This window comes from Portunus trituberculatus, chromosome 41 (genome assembly GCF_017591435.1).
Source record: "Portunus trituberculatus isolate SZX2019 chromosome 41, ASM1759143v1, whole genome shotgun sequence".
Lineage (NCBI taxonomy): Eukaryota > Metazoa > Arthropoda > Malacostraca > Decapoda > Portunidae > Portunus > Portunus trituberculatus.
This window is the reverse complement of record NC_059295.1, coordinates 19,765,941-19,781,169: the sequence shown is the minus strand read 5'-3', so window position 1 is coordinate 19,781,169 and position 15,229 is coordinate 19,765,941. Positions and strand designations below refer to the sequence as shown.

Here is a 15,229-nt window from a genome sequence, read left to right as displayed (position 1 = left end):
ATAAAAAAATGGAGAAAACAGTCGATTTGCTCTTTCTTATTTCTGATCTTTCGAATTCTTAATGTTTTAGAGGCGGAATATTCATTTGTACGTAATTTTTTTTTCTTCTGTTTATCTAGTAGTACAGCAAATGAGTAACTAAACTGGTTCTTAGATTTTTTCTGTTAAATGTTCAGTATTTCTTACATCCAGGCAGTGTTATAATTTTTTCAGTATAATCTGCTTAATTCCTTCTGTAAACAAATTATTTTTCGTAGACTTCTCTGCTAAATATTTTAGAACTCTTACATCCAGACAGTGTTATCCTTTTCTCTTAGTATAATTTGCGTAGTTTCCTTCTCTAAACAAATGATTTCTTTTATACATTAGAGCGAGAACATCAATTGATTCTTACTGTTTCGCTCTTAAAACTTTGACATATATTAAATTCAGAGAGTGTCACGTGGTTTCCTTAACCCAATCAGTACCGCAACGCATTTTTATCTCGAGTTTTAGGTGTGATTAGACGATTTTATTTACATCAGGAAGGGTCGATGGAGGTCAGAAGATTAATGGCCAGAGACTTCACCATTTTTAAACCCCACGTAAGTTCCTGAAGTTGTATAAAATCACCAAATAGTAAGCAGGATAGATATGAGAACGTATCCTGGTAATGAAGGGGTTAAGTCTTTCAGTACAATTTACTTAGTTTCCTTTCATAGATCAATGGAATATTATGAGGTTTATGCTTATATCTATATTATAAACTCTTCTAAGAAACATAAGAACAGGAATCACCATAATTGAGGAAAAAGAGGAAAAGAAAGAGTGAATAAGGAACATAAGGAGAAGAAGGAAGAGAATAAGAAAGTAAGACGGTACAAGAAAGCGAGACAAAGATGAAAAAAAAAATCACCATTAAGAAAGAAAAGGAAGAAGAGGAACAGTGAATAAGATTAATGAAGTCGAAGAGGAGGGTGAAAATGAAACGAAAGAAAAGGAAGGGGAAGGAAACTAGAACGAAAAAAGAGATGGATGAGGAGTAAGAGAAAGATGGGGATGAGAAGGAGGAAAAGGATGACGGGAATATAAAGGAGAAATAAACAAGGAGGAGGAAAAGGAGGAAAAGGAAGACAAAAATTACCAAAGGAGAACAGGAGGAGAATGAGGAGAAAAAAAAATATACATGTTAACAGCCTGCATAGAAGTTAGAAGGGAAGGGTGAGGGAAGGAAGAGGAAGGGGAAGATGGGGAGGAGGAATAAGAGGAGGAGGAGGAGGAGGAAAAGAAGCTAATAAAAACAGAGGAGAATGAGGGAAAAAAAAAAGGATTTTGACAGCCTGCATAGGAAGGGGGCAGAGAAAGGATGGGGGGAAAAGAGGAAGGAGATGATGGGGAGGAGGAGGAAGAGAAGGAAGACAAAAAGCTAATAAAAAGATAACTAGAAAAGAATGAAGAAAAAAAAATGTTGACCCCCTGCATAGGGAGGTAGAAGGGAAGGGTGAGGGAGGAGGAGATAGAGGAGGAAGAGGTAGGGGAGGGTGGGGTTGGAGAGGGGGTTTGGTTTCATCGCCTGCCTCTCACACGCGTGGTCTCTTGTCTAATCAAATAATCACCTTAATGAGCTCCAAGTTTTAATTGGATCCAGCGGAACCTTGTCACTACAGTCCTCGTTCCCCTTTTCCTCTTCTTGTCCTCTTCTTCACTTCCTCCTCCTCCTCGTCCTCCTCGTCTTCCTCCTCCTAATCCTTTTTCTTCAGGTTTTCGTCCTCCACTTCCTTTCCTGTCCTTAACCTGCCTCTATGTAATCATTAATGCCATTCTTCCTCTTTTTTACTTTTTTTGTCATTCTTCTAGTTGTGTCTTCCATTATGTCTTCTTTTTCATGCCTCTTAATGTTCTTAGTTTGGCTTTTCCTCCGTAATTATAACTTCTTCCTCTTTCTTATTTTTCTTCTTGTCCTTCTCCTATTTCTGTCCTTCATTATGCTTTTTTTCTTTATGCGTCTTAATTTTCTCAGTTCAAATTTTTTCTCCATATTCATAACTTCACTCTTCTTCTTTCTCTTTGCTTTTCTTTTCGTCCTTCTATTTGTGTCCCTCATTATTTCTTTTTTTCATGCTTCTTAATGTTTTCAGTTCGACTTTTCCTCAGTAATCACAGTTTTACTTTTCCTCCTTCTTACTTTTCTTGTCCTTTTTTTTTTTACTTTTCTTTATCTATTTGTGTCTTTTATTATGTTTTCTTTTTTTTTCTGCATATTAATGTTCTTAGTTTCGCTTTTCTTCATTAATCATAATTTTACTCTTCTTTTTCCTCTTTACTTTTCTACTTGTCCTTCTGTGTCTTCTTTCATTATGTCTTCCTGTTTGTGTCTTCCATTATATCACCTTTTTTTTTTATGCCTCTTAAAGTTCTCAGTTCGGGTTTTTCTTCATAATCATAGCTTTAATTTTCTTCCTCTTTACCTTTCTTCTTGTCCTTCTCCTCCTCTTGTCGTATCTAATGTTTTCTTATTTTTATGCATCTTTTTTCTCTGTTTTCTTGCTTAGTGTCTAATCATAACTTTATTCTTGTTCCTTTATCTTTAAAATTTACCTTACTAGTTCATGTTTCTTCTTATATAAACTCAATTTTTTTTTCTTCCTTTTCCTTCAGTTTTCTTGTCTTTTTGTTACTCATCAAATACAGTCTTTCCTTTTTTTTTCCATTTTCTTCGTCTTCTTTCTTCTGATGTTATTCTTTGTCATTTTTTCTTCTCTGAGTTTTCCTTTTCACGTTTAATGTCTTTTTTTTGTTTGTTTGCTTCTTATTTTCCAGCCTTCTAAGCTTTTCTTTCCCAATTAATTTACTTTCTTCTATCTTTTCGTCTTCTTTTTTCTGATGTTCTTTGCCATTTTTGTTTTCTGAGCTTATCTTTTTACGTTTATTTTCTTCCTTCTTGTTTCCCTCTTATTTATCATCCTTCCAAGCCTTTGTTTCCTAATTAATCCTATATAAACGTCTTCTTTCTCTCGTTTTCCTCGTTTTCCATCTCTCCCTCTTCTTCTTCTTCTTCTTTCTCTTCCTTTTCCTTTCCTTATTAATATTTCTTTCGCTTATCATAATAATCTTCATCTTCTTTCATCTCCTATATTTTGTCCGTCATCTCTCTCTCTCTCTCTCTCTCTCTCTCTCTCTCTCTCTCTCTCTCTCTCTCTCTCTCTCTCTCTCTCTCTCTCTCTCTCTTCATTATTCAATTCATCTTTGTTATTCCGTCTCTCCTCTCTTTCTATCCTCCATTTATTTCGTTCTTTTGTCTACCTTTCTATTTGTATTTCCTCCTCTTCTCTTTTTCATTATCCTTCTTTTTTGTCTATTCTTTATCTCTCTTTGTCTTTGCCTGTCTCATTCATTCATTCTCTCTCTTTCTCTATCTTTCTCTCTCTCTCTCTCTCTCTCTCTCTCTCTCTCTCTCTCTCTCTCTCTCTCTCTCTCTCTCTCTCAGTGCTGCTGTGTCATTAGACCGCGATAATCTAAACTCATTTGGGTCTTGGGATAATTAACAACTGTGGCTTAATTAACAAAATTTTGCACAGCTTCTTTTTTCTCCTCTTTTTTAATCATCTTCTATTTTACAGGTAGGTTTGATTAATTGAATGTAGCAAAGGTAGTGAGCGTGAACAGCCTGAGGGATGGTAGGGCCGTGAGAAGGTAGGAGGGAGAGAGAGAGAGAGAGAGAGAGAGAGAGAGAGAGAGAGAGAGAGAGAGAGAGAGAGAGAGAGAGAGAGAGAGAGAGAGAGAGAGAGAGAGAGAGAGAGAGAGAGAGAGAGAGAGAGAGAGAGAGAGAGAGAGAGAAGTGGTGTGTGTAATTAAAAGAAAAAGCGTTCAGGTGAGGAGAAATTAACAGACCGCAGGTGTTAATAGTTTAGATTAGCTGGTGTGTGTGTGTGTGTGTGTGTGTGTGTGTGTGTGTGTGTGTGTGTGTGTGTGTGTGTGTGTGTGTGTGTGTGTGTGTGTGTGTGGAGGAGGAGGAGGAGGATGATGATGATGATGATGATGAGGAGGAGGAGGAGGAGGAGGAGGAGGAGGAGGAGGAGGAGGAGGAGGAGGAGGAGGCGGAGGAGGAAAAAGAAAAAGAAGAGGGAAAAATGAGAACGAGGAGGACGAGATATGATAAACACAAACGAAAACAAAGAATAAAAACTCACACCTGGTTAGCTTTTAAATAATCGCTTGTGAAACCAGAGGAGGAGGAGGAGGAGGAGGAGGAGGAGGAGGAGGAGGAGAGGAAGAGGAAAAGAGGAAGAGGAAAAGAAGACGAAGAAGGAAGAGCATGACGAAAGCAAGAACTAGGAGAAACAGGAGATGAAGAAGGAAGGAGGAGAACAAAAAGACAAAAAACGCAAGAAAATAACGAAAAAAAAGTAAAAAAAAAACAAGAAACACAAACATGAGAAATATAGACACTAGACGAACAAAAAAGGAAACGAATAAAGGAAGGCATAGTGAAGAAGAGAAGCAGAGAAGCAGGGAAGCAGGGAGGCAATGAAGGAAGGAATGAAGGGATGGAGAGGAAAAAAAAAAGGGCAATGAAAGAAAACCATTACATTCCTTCTTTCACTCTTTACCTTCCACGGTTACGCATGCTTCTTCAAATGGAAAGGTGATGGGAGGAGGGAAGGAAAGGAGGGAAAGAGGGAGGGAGGGAGGAAAAGCGGGAGAAAAGGGAGGGATTAAGGGTTTACTGGAAGAAAGGAGGGGAGGGAGGGAAGGAAAGTAGCAGATGTGAAGGGCAAATGAGAGATAAAGATGGAGAAAAGGGAAGCAGGTGTGGAGAGAGAGAGAGAGAGAGAGAGAGAGAGAGAGAGAGAGAGAGAGAGAGAGAGAGAGAGAGAGAGAGGGGTAATGCCATGTAGGGAGGTAAAGGACAGAAGAGGAATAAGAGAGAAAGAGAAAAAAAGAAGAAGGAAGAGAGGAAAAGAAAGTGAAATAAGGAATAAAGGAGAGGACGAAGCAAACACAGGAAAATGACCAATGAAAAGGAAAAAAAGAGGAAAATAAAAGGAGGAGGAGGAGGAGGAGGAAGTGAAGGAAAAAGAAAACGATGACAACGATAAATAGAAAAAAAATAGAAACAAATAACAAAATCACAAACAAAAAATAAAAAGGAAATAACAGAAGCCAAAAAAAAAAACATTAAAAAAATGAAAAAAAAGAGGAATAAAAAAGAGGGGAAAAATTAACACAGCAATATATGGAAGCAAACCTAAGCAGGAAGAAGAATGAATGGTAAGGAATGGGAGGAAAGGGAAATCTAATAAAAATGGGAAGAGGGGAACGAAGGGAAACGAGAAGGGGACATAATATAAGGCAGAGGAGGAGATCTATAGGGAATGAGAGGAATCAAGGGAGAGAGAGAGAGAGAGAGAGAGAGAGAGAGAGAGAGAGAGAAAGGCAGGAGTTTGAGGGAAGGGAAACAAAGGAGGAATAGAAATCACTTGCTCTCTCTCTCTCTCTCTCTCTCTCTCTCTCTACTTTATTCTCATAGCACTTACTTTTTTATTATCAATTTCTCTAGGTTGTCTTTCTGGCGATCGGTGGAAAGACAGGAAAAGAAAACGAAGAATTAGTTGGGTTCAGATCGCACAGGAGTGGTATCCAAGAGTCTTTAGAGGGGCGGGAAGAAGGATCTAAGCCTACTAATGACCACTGACTTTGGATCAAATGTGGAATAGGCAACGGTGTTTTCTTGTATGTGTGTGTGTGTGTGTGTGTGTGTGTGTGTGTGTGTGTGTGTGTGTGTGTGTGTGTGTGTGTGCTATTGAATGTTCATTTGTATGAGTTTTGCTAATCTTACTTTCTGGAGAGAGAGAGAGAGAGAGAGAGAGAGAGAGAGAGAGAGAGAGAGAGAGAGAGAGAGAGAGAGAGAGAGAGAGAGAGAGAGAGAGAGAGAGAGAAGCAGGAAAATGGCGTCACTTCCTTTCCGAGGAAGACACAAAATGGAGCTTGTTTTGCCGCGAGAACTTCCTCTTCTGCTCCTCCTCCTCCTTCTCCTCCTCCTCCTCCTCCTCCTCTTCCTCCTCCTCCTCCTTCTTGTCTTCTTCCTCCTGTCAATACACCTTCGCATCCCTCCTCTTCCTCCTCCTCCTCCTCCTTGCTCTCTGTATCATGAAAGCTCATCTCTCTTCCTCCTCTCCTCTCCTCCTTTCTCCCTCATTCCTTCTTCCTATAATCAATCTTGTGTTGCCCTCTCCTCTCTCTCTCTCTCTCTCTCTCTCTCTCTCTCTCTCTCTCTCTCTCTCTCTCTCTCTCTCTCTCTCTCTCTCTCTCTCTCTCTCTCTCTCTCTCTCTCTCTCTCTCTCTCTCTCTCTCTTTAGCTTATAAGTCTCTTTATCCCTCTCCTTCTTCTCCTCCTCTTTGCTTTTTTCTCCTCCTCCTCCTCGTCCTCTTCTTCCTCTACTTCTTCTTTCTCTTCCTTCTCCTCTTGTTCTTCTTCTTCCTCTTTTTCATTACAATATTCTCGTCTATTTATCATTTGTTTATATTTCATTTTCTTATCCTGTCTCATTTTTCTCTCTCTCTCTCTCTCTCTCTCTCTCTCTCTCTCTCTCTCTCTCTCTCTCTCTCTCTCTCTCTCTCTCTCTCTCTCTCTCTCTCTCTCTTATCCTGCGTCATTACAGTCGCTCGATACGGAACAGCGATTCCTTTTCTTGGCATTTCTCTCTCTCTCTCTCTCTCTCTCTCTCTCTCTCCCTTCTATGAAAATGTGTGTGTGTGTGTGTGTGTGTGTGTGTGTGTGTGTGTGTGTGAGAGAGAGAGAGAGAGAGAGAGAGAGAGAGAGAGAGAGAGAGAGAGAGAGAGAGAGAGAGAGAGAGAGAGAGAGAGAGAGAGAGAGAGAGAGAGAGAGAGAGAGAGAGAGCACCAGAAGAGACACAACATAAAGCACAAAAATTAAAAGGCTACATAGGAATTAAATAAAAAAAAAAAAATAAATATAAAATGAGGCATAAATAAGATAAAAAAAAAAAAAAAAAAGAAAAACTGATGACACTTTACATTGTTCATTTTTTGTAATTATATTTATTGTTGTTGATGTTGTTTTGTTGTTTTTGTTGTTGTTGTTGTTGTTGTAATATACACTTGTCCACTCAGCTGGCCGGATCTCCTACACGTTCTCACCTGTAATTTAGAACCTCACCTCTGCCAAGGGAGAGGATAGGGACGGCCGTGGGAGGGGAGGCTGTCGGGGCCTCTTGGGGGGACGGGAGTTTGTGGGGGTGGGGAGGAGGAGGAGGTGGTGGGGAAGGGTCACTGGTGGCGAATCTCCGTAAAATCCCCAGATATTGAATATGCATAGAAATATATATATACTTTTATGTACGTGTGTGTGTATGTATGTATGGATGTATATGTGTATGTGGGTATGTGTGTGTGTGTGTGTGTGTGTGTGTGTGTGTGTGTGTGTGTGTGTGTGTGTGTGTGTGTGTGTGTGTGTGTGTGTGTGGTAAAGCAGGGGAGGGAAATTAAAAAGAAAATGTTTTTGTGATGATAAGATGAAATAGATAATTACAAACAACTGAATGAGGAATTAGATAGCGGAGTGGATGAATAAGTGTATAAATGACGTCATTGTTTGAGCAGAAAGGAGAAAAATGTTTGGTCTTTTATCTATTAATGATTTTATATTATTACTATTATTATTATTATCATTATCATTATTATCATTATTATTATTATTATTATTATTATTATTATTATTATTATATCATCATTGTTATTATCATGATTTCTATTATTATTATTATTATTATTATTATCACTATCATCGTTACTAATTCAACTACTACTGCTACTACTACTACTTATACAACAACAACATCAACAACAACTACTACTACTACTACTACTACAACTACTACATCCCTTAAAAAAAAAAAAGTAGAATCACACACAATAAGAAAAAAAAATCTATAAAACAAAACCAGTAATAAATTGCGAGGGAGAAAAGAAAACAAATAATACGCTACATCTTTCCCTATCAATATCATTACTACAACAACCATCACCACCTCTCCTTTGTGCACGTGGAACACACTAAACAGCACATTACACACCACTAATTATATCGTCACTGGGAAACCTTGTGCATGTGGATAGTAGAAGAAGGGAGGAAGAGGAAGAGGAAGAACTTAGAGAGGGAGAGAATGCAGAGTAGGCAGATTATATTAGTGTTTAGTGGAGTCGGAAGGAGAGCATAGTAAGAAGGGAGGGAGGGAGGAGGAGGAGGAAGAGGAAGAGGAGGAGGAGGATATAGGAGGGTGAAGAAGGAAGAGGGAAGGGAATGTATGGTAAGGAGGGCTGGGTAGATGCATATGTGTGTGTGTGTGTGTGTGTGTGTGTGTGTGTGTGTGTGTGTGTGTGTGTGTGTGTGTGTGTGTGTGTGAAGAAAAGGGGAAAAAAACATAGGTATGAAGGGGGAGGAGGAGGAGGAGGAGGAGGAGGAGGAGGGGAGGAAGAGGAGGAGGAGGAGGAGGAAGAGGAGGGGAGGAAGAGGAGAAGGAAGAGGAAGAGCAAGACGAGGAAGAGAAGAGGAGGAGATGAAAAATAAAAAATAAATAAGAAAAGATAAATGGATTTGAGAGAGAGAGAGAGAGAGAGAGAGAGAGAGAGAGAGAGAGAGAGAGAGAGAGAGAGAGAGAGAGAGAGAGAGGAAATTCAAGGCTGGATCACCACAAAACACACACAAATACACAGATACACATGACGTATTGAAGTATATGTACCCAATTGGAGGAAGTATATTCACTTAATGCTATGAGTGTGGTTTTCCTGTGGTGGTGTGGCTAGTGTGGCTGGCTGGTGTGTTTGGCTGGCTGGCTGGTTGGCTGGCTCAGTGTGTGTGGTCATGGTGTGGTGGTGATGGTGGTCATGGTGGTGGTCGTAGTAGTGGTGGTTTTTTCTCGACGGTGTGGCTGGCTGATGTGTTTGGCTGGCTGGCTGGTTGGCTGGCTCAGTGTGTGTGGTCATGGTGTGGTGGTGATGGTGGTCGTGGTGGTGGTGGTGGTGGTAGTAGTGGTGGTTTTTGGCTTTCATATTTTCTCTTTTTTAGGTGTGTCTGTATTGCTATTTTCTTTTATTTCATTTTATTTCTTTTTGTTAGGGTTATCTGGGCGGAATATCCATAGATGCATGTACTATTAAGCCACTAATCCGAGGAAGTCATGAAATAAACGCATATGTGTGCATTTATTTATCTGTGCATGTATATATGTATGTGTTAGCGAGTGGATGTAGCAGTGAGTGTATGAATATATGTATGTATGTACCCATGACTAATTAAATGCACTTTTTTTCTTTCGCTCTGATGTATGTATGTATGTAAGCGTGTGTGTGTGTGTGTGTGTGTGTGTGTGTGTGTGTGTGTGTGTGTGCGCGCGATATTTTTTTTCTCTCCACATAATGACGCGAGGAGGAGAAAGAGAACGATAAGAGAACAGCCATAACAACTGCAAATCCTACCTCTTTTTTTACAATGAAGATCCTGCTTACTGATATTACCACCACCACCATTATCCTGCTTCACCACTACACTACTACCACTCTAACCACTGCTACTACCACCACCACCACCACAACCAACACGTCCATTACTTTCTCAAACCACCACCTCTTACACCAACACCACAACCATTACTCCTAACACCACCACCACCACCAACACAACCATTACCACCAGCTCTTACATCAACTCCTCAACCATTACTTTTAACACCAACACAACTAACCAACACCAACTAACCTCAACCAACACCATCTGCACCAGTACTATCATACCCACCACTGCCACCACCACCACCAGTACAGTTACAATAGACATCGCAAGTATTCCAGTAACACGGATTGAGGATGACACGCAGAGACTTGGCCATAAAGAAGGAAAGAAATCAGGTATGGCAGAGTAAGGGAGTGGGCAGAAAGGTTAAAAGTGCATAGCTGACTTAGTGTATAGTTATCAGTACCATATTTCCCTTAGCCAGATATAGTGGGTGATGGTTTGTGTGTGTGTGTGTGTGTGTGTGTGTGTGTGTGTGTGTGTGTGTGTGTGTGTGTGTGTGTGTGGGTGTATGCATTTGATCATTCTCTCTCACTTCTCTTCTTGCTTTACGGGAAACAAGGATACGTTTTTTTCAAGTTATTCTGGTCAACATTTTGCAGGTGTGTATATAAAAAAAGAAATTTCCTTCATACTAATTCCTGTATAAAATTAATATATATTGTGTTTTGGTTATATTGTAGACTTGAGAGGCTAAAAATATTGTTCTTCTCTTCTTACTTTACAGGGACTCTTTTCCATTTCTTCTTTTAATTCAGGCTAACAAATCTCACTCGTGTGTATAAAAATCAAACTTCCATCTCTCTCATTTCTGTATAATTAATATATTGTGTTTTGGTTACATTATCGACCTGAGGGATTAAAAATATTGTTCATCTCTTCTTGTTTACAGGGAACGATAGAAAACCAGGCTCTTCTCCACTTCCTTTTATTATAATTCAAGCTTGGATATCTCACAAGTACGTAAAAAAATCAATCTTCCTTCCCTCTCATTTGTATAAAAGAATAATGGACGTGTAGTACATTATCGACTTGAGATATGGAAAGGTAATTGTTCGTCAAATTAAAGACCAATCGTATAAAGGAAGTGGATCACGAAGATAGTGTAATGAGTGGACAAGTTTTCTCTCACTGAACGACACTTTAATGACATCGGAAAAAAGTATAATAGTAACGCGTTTTGTTATAAGTCAAACATTAACTTAAGCCTTTTATTTTCCTTTTTTTTTTGTTATGGTGTTGGCAAGTCTTTGTTATAATATTGTAGAGCCCTTGTTGGTAAATCGTAGAAATAAATACACATATAAACCATTATCATCCTTACTTTTCAATACTATGTTCAAGCTCATGGTATTTGTAAATTCACGGTTCAAATTAAATCTTAGAAACAATTACCAGAATGCCTGTCAGAAAGTGGAGTCTTAATAGTTTCATACTCTGCTTATAACTTGTAGAGGAAAATATAAGTAAATTTGATTCGTAAAACCTTATCGTCCTACACAAACTCATCAGTGAACATTAGAATTATTACAGTCAAGCATTTATGAAAAAATTATCAGTTACACATTATGACAACCCTCAGACTCCAACCAACCCTTCGGCGACAAGTGTGTGTGTGTGTGTGTGTGTGTGTGTGTGTGTGTGTGTGTGTGTGTGTGTGTGTGTGTGTTTGCGTTCATCAGATGCGCTGTCCAAGGAAACATACAAGACACTTACACTAATCCTCACATCTAAGTGTTCAGTAAAAAGTGAATTGAGTGGGCACTGCACAACACTATTCTCTTATTCCCAAGCTGTCTATCGCTGCATTGCGTTCGACTCCACAGCCTCGGGATTCTTATCGTGAAAAGTAGTGTCAGTAATGCATTATAATCAGTTTGGTGCAGTCTTCTGTTAAGGAATAAAGGAAAAAATATGCTAATCTTTTAGTGAGGGCAAAAGAAACATGTCAAACTTTGTATAACCCTTTAGTTTCTTTTCCTTCAGAGATTGGCACCGTAGTTGGGGCTTTTTGATAACTCTTCTTTGCATTTAGACAATAAGATAGAAATAAGGTCTAAGGTAAAAATGATAAAACACATAAACGTATTTCATTAAATTAACCCCTTCAGTACCAGTATTTATTCTGGTTACTATATATGGCGATTTCATTCAGCTTCAGAAACTCATGTGGTGAATTAAAATAGTGAAGAATCTGGCCATTAATCTTTTGAACTCCACAGATCCTTCCTAATGCAAATAAAATAATCTAGTCATACCCAAAACTCAAGGTAAAAATGCGCCTCAATACTGAATAGGTTAATATGCATCTAATATAAAAAAAAACAAGGCTTCATATTGTTATTTTTAAGACACGTAGCAGAAACCAATAGCAATTCTCTTACATTCAACTATTATTTATTTTTTCAGACAACTCACAAGCTAAAAGACCGCCAGCTTCACTTCATGTTGCTCCCCCTGTGATAAAAAAGGATTGAAGATTTTTTTTTCCTCTGTAACCTTCACAACCTGTCTTGTGTGTCAGTGACGTCACGAGAGGAGGGGAGAGGGCAGGTGCGAGGGGAGACGAGAAGGAGATGAAAAGGGAGAAGGAGGAGGAGGAGGAGGAGGAGGAGGAGGAGGAAAGGGTGGAGGAGACAGTGGTGGTGGTAGTGTCTAGACGATTTTGTATTTCCAAATGCTGAAAATATTTTTGGAAACTACACAAATTATATAATGGTAAGAGAAGCAGCGACAACAACAAGGACAACAACAATAACAAGAAGAAGAGCAACAACAACAATAACAACAACAACAACAACAACAACAACAACGAGGAAAAAGGAACACAATAACAGTTTTTGAAGCACTATTATAACACACACAAACACAAACACGCACGCACGCACGCACACACACACACACACACACACACACACAGAGAGAGAGAGAGAGAGAGAGAGAGAGAGAGAGAGAGAGAGAGAGAGAGAGAGAGAGAGAGAGAGAGAGAGAGAGAGAGCCAAAACAGACAATTGCAGGAGAAAATTACAATAATAAGCAAATTGGTAAAACAAACTTCGCGTGTCGGGTGGGCTGGCAATCTCCCTGACGAAACCATCTGTGGGTCGTACTGAGAGCGGGTGGGTGGTGGGAGCGCGGTAGACCAGCAGACCAAACCACCACCTTACTGCGGCGGCCATTAGCGAGGCGGGGCATTACTGTCAATCGTAGGGAAGAGAAAACGAAAGATATGTCAAGTTTTGCTACACCTTTTCGCCCTGAGGGAAGATTAACTTGTGGGTGAGTATGTGTTTGTGTGTGTGTGTGTGTGTGTGTGTGTGTGTGTGTGTGTGTGTGTGTGTGTGTGTGTGTGTGTGTGTGTGTGTGTGTGTGTGTGTGTGTGTGTGTGTGTGTGTGCATCATGTCATTTTTTTTCTTATTCATCTCCTCCTCTTCCTTCCCCTTCCTCGAGCTCAAAGACAGGCTGTGTTGACCAGCCGCCGCTCAGGGCAACTATTAAGCGTCAGATTCTCGTGTTTTGCAAATATGACATGACCACGAATCTTCACCGTGGGACTTTCAATCTCGTGCGCCATGACAGGGTAAGGAAAAACACAAAGAATGAAAGACAAATTACTACCTTGTCTAAACGTGACTGCCTCATCTCGGGGCCTTTGTGTCTCTGCCTGGGTTACTGTTTGTCCCTGTCCGCCCCTGTTTATTTATCTGTCAATCCGTTTTTCCATCTGTCTCTCTGTTAGTTGGTTCCTCTCTCTCTCTCTCTCTCTCTCTCTCTTGAACGGCAAGCATCCTCCTGTGATCTGGAAACTCCCAAGCTGGTGCAAAACGCTGCCCAACTGTAAATTCTCCCTCGACCACACGTAACATAAAATCCCCTCCCTTGGGTTCACCGCGCCTCTATCCGCCCACTGAAGCGACCTGTAGCGGCGGCAGGCCCTGACATGGCACCCTGGCATGAAGCTCAAGAGGAGAACTGACTTACGGTGCGACTAAAGGGGTTAGAAAGACAGGTGGCGACTCGGAGGTGCAAGAAAAGATGATTCATTGAGTTTTGGGTGTTATAAAAGGAGCAGGAGAAAGAAAATACTATTTCTGCATCAGATTATTTAAAGATGAGATGTCTTGATTTAAGAGAGTCAACAAGAGGCACGAGAATACATGAAAAACGATTGAAAAATGAAACTGAAGGTGATCCGGGTGGTGCATATTTTCACACTATCTTACATGAGGCCTCATTTTTGGTTCTGACACACCTGCATGCCATCATGCCTTACTTCATTGCTTCATTGTGTTACTATTGAATTACATACTTTCATAATTCATATTCCAGTGCTTCTTAGGGAAACCCGCCCCATAAAATAATCGCATGGATTGAAATAGATTGAACAAATTTCAGGCACGGGAATATAAATAAACATTTGTTTAAAAAAGAGCAAAGCAAAAAAAAAAAAAAAAAAAAATGAAAATTAGGAAAATTCTGAAAAGGGACTAGGGGAGACCATATATACAAATTGAAAATTTGAAAATATGTTAGAGAGAGAGAGAGAGAGAGAGAGAGAGAGAGAGAGAGAGAGAGAGAGAGAGAGAGAGAGAGAGAGAGAGAGAGAGAGAGAGAGAGAGAGAGAGAGAGAGAGAGAGAGAGAGAGAGAGAGAGACTTACACTGGAAAGACCAAGTAAATCTGGAAGGAGCATTGAAGGAAGGACACGAGGACTATAATGGTGATCAAGAGACAAGACAAAGAAAAAGGCAGGTCTAGGAAAGATTACGGTGTGAATCTTCGAACAAGGGCAGATGGAGAGAAGGCATCAAGATGACCATTAGTGTGAGTGAAAAGGAGAGATATTAGAGTACTTGTCTTGTCGCGTAGAAATACTTCAGATAATATCACTAGAATACGACGTGTCTCTTTTTAATACTCGTTCACTACTTTTAATACTTGCCAATTTCTACAAGTTTTTAGAGATCAATAAGACATTTCATTTTGACGTCCATCGAAACAATTCATTACAGTAATCTCAATGTTAAGAAAAGACAATCACAAGCGCTGAAATCTTTAACCGCAAATCACTCTTTAGAATTTTTTGGGGAACCTTCAGACAATTTTAAAACATGCTAGCTAGAAACTGGGAAAAAGTATACCCTCCTTTCACTTCATATAGGTACGCGTCTTGTGTCTTTGCTTCAGCCAACTGTTTGACATCGAGGGAGAAAGGTGTGAGAAAATAAGACACCGACGTGTTCTTGACTATGAGAAAGGTTGAAGAAAAATTAACAAAAACACATAACACAAAAAAAGATATCTCGAAGCCACATAAGTAGCCACATGTCTATTTCAGAAAAGACAGTTTTGACATGATGATTTGACATACTACATTTTGTTTCCAGTTTTTTATGTAAATCTTTTGTTTTATTTTTTCATAACGACTTTGGTCTCATTTAATACTGACTACTATTTGATAACACTTTCCCTAATTACCAATGACTGAGACATTTTACTTATTATACAGAGAGATTCAATGTTAGAACTGGCAGGAAATTATATATTGTATTCATTTTCATCGCTACCTTTGTTGTGGATGCTTATAAAGACTTCACGCATTGCTTCTTGTGCTGCTCATTGCTTCTTGCAGCGAAAAGTGACTTTTTAAGAGAA

The 15,229-nt window shown here is 39.5% G+C and overlaps 1 protein-coding gene across 12 annotated transcripts in view; it reads right to left on the bottom strand.

Annotated features, from left to right (window-relative positions):
• LOC123516581 overlaps nt 1-15,229 on the bottom strand; it is a 299,402-nt gene that overhangs the window by 109,664 nt on the left and 174,509 nt on the right. For 11 of the 12 annotated variants that reach the window (XM_045276094.1, XM_045276093.1, XM_045276099.1 and 8 more), the window contains one exon: nt 12,630-12,771. The exons of the other annotated variant lie outside the window; for it this stretch is intronic. The gene's annotated coding sequence lies outside the window, so the exon portion shown is untranslated. The remainder of the gene's footprint in view (nt 1-12,629; nt 12,772-15,229) is intronic. 12 annotated transcript variants of the gene reach the window in all.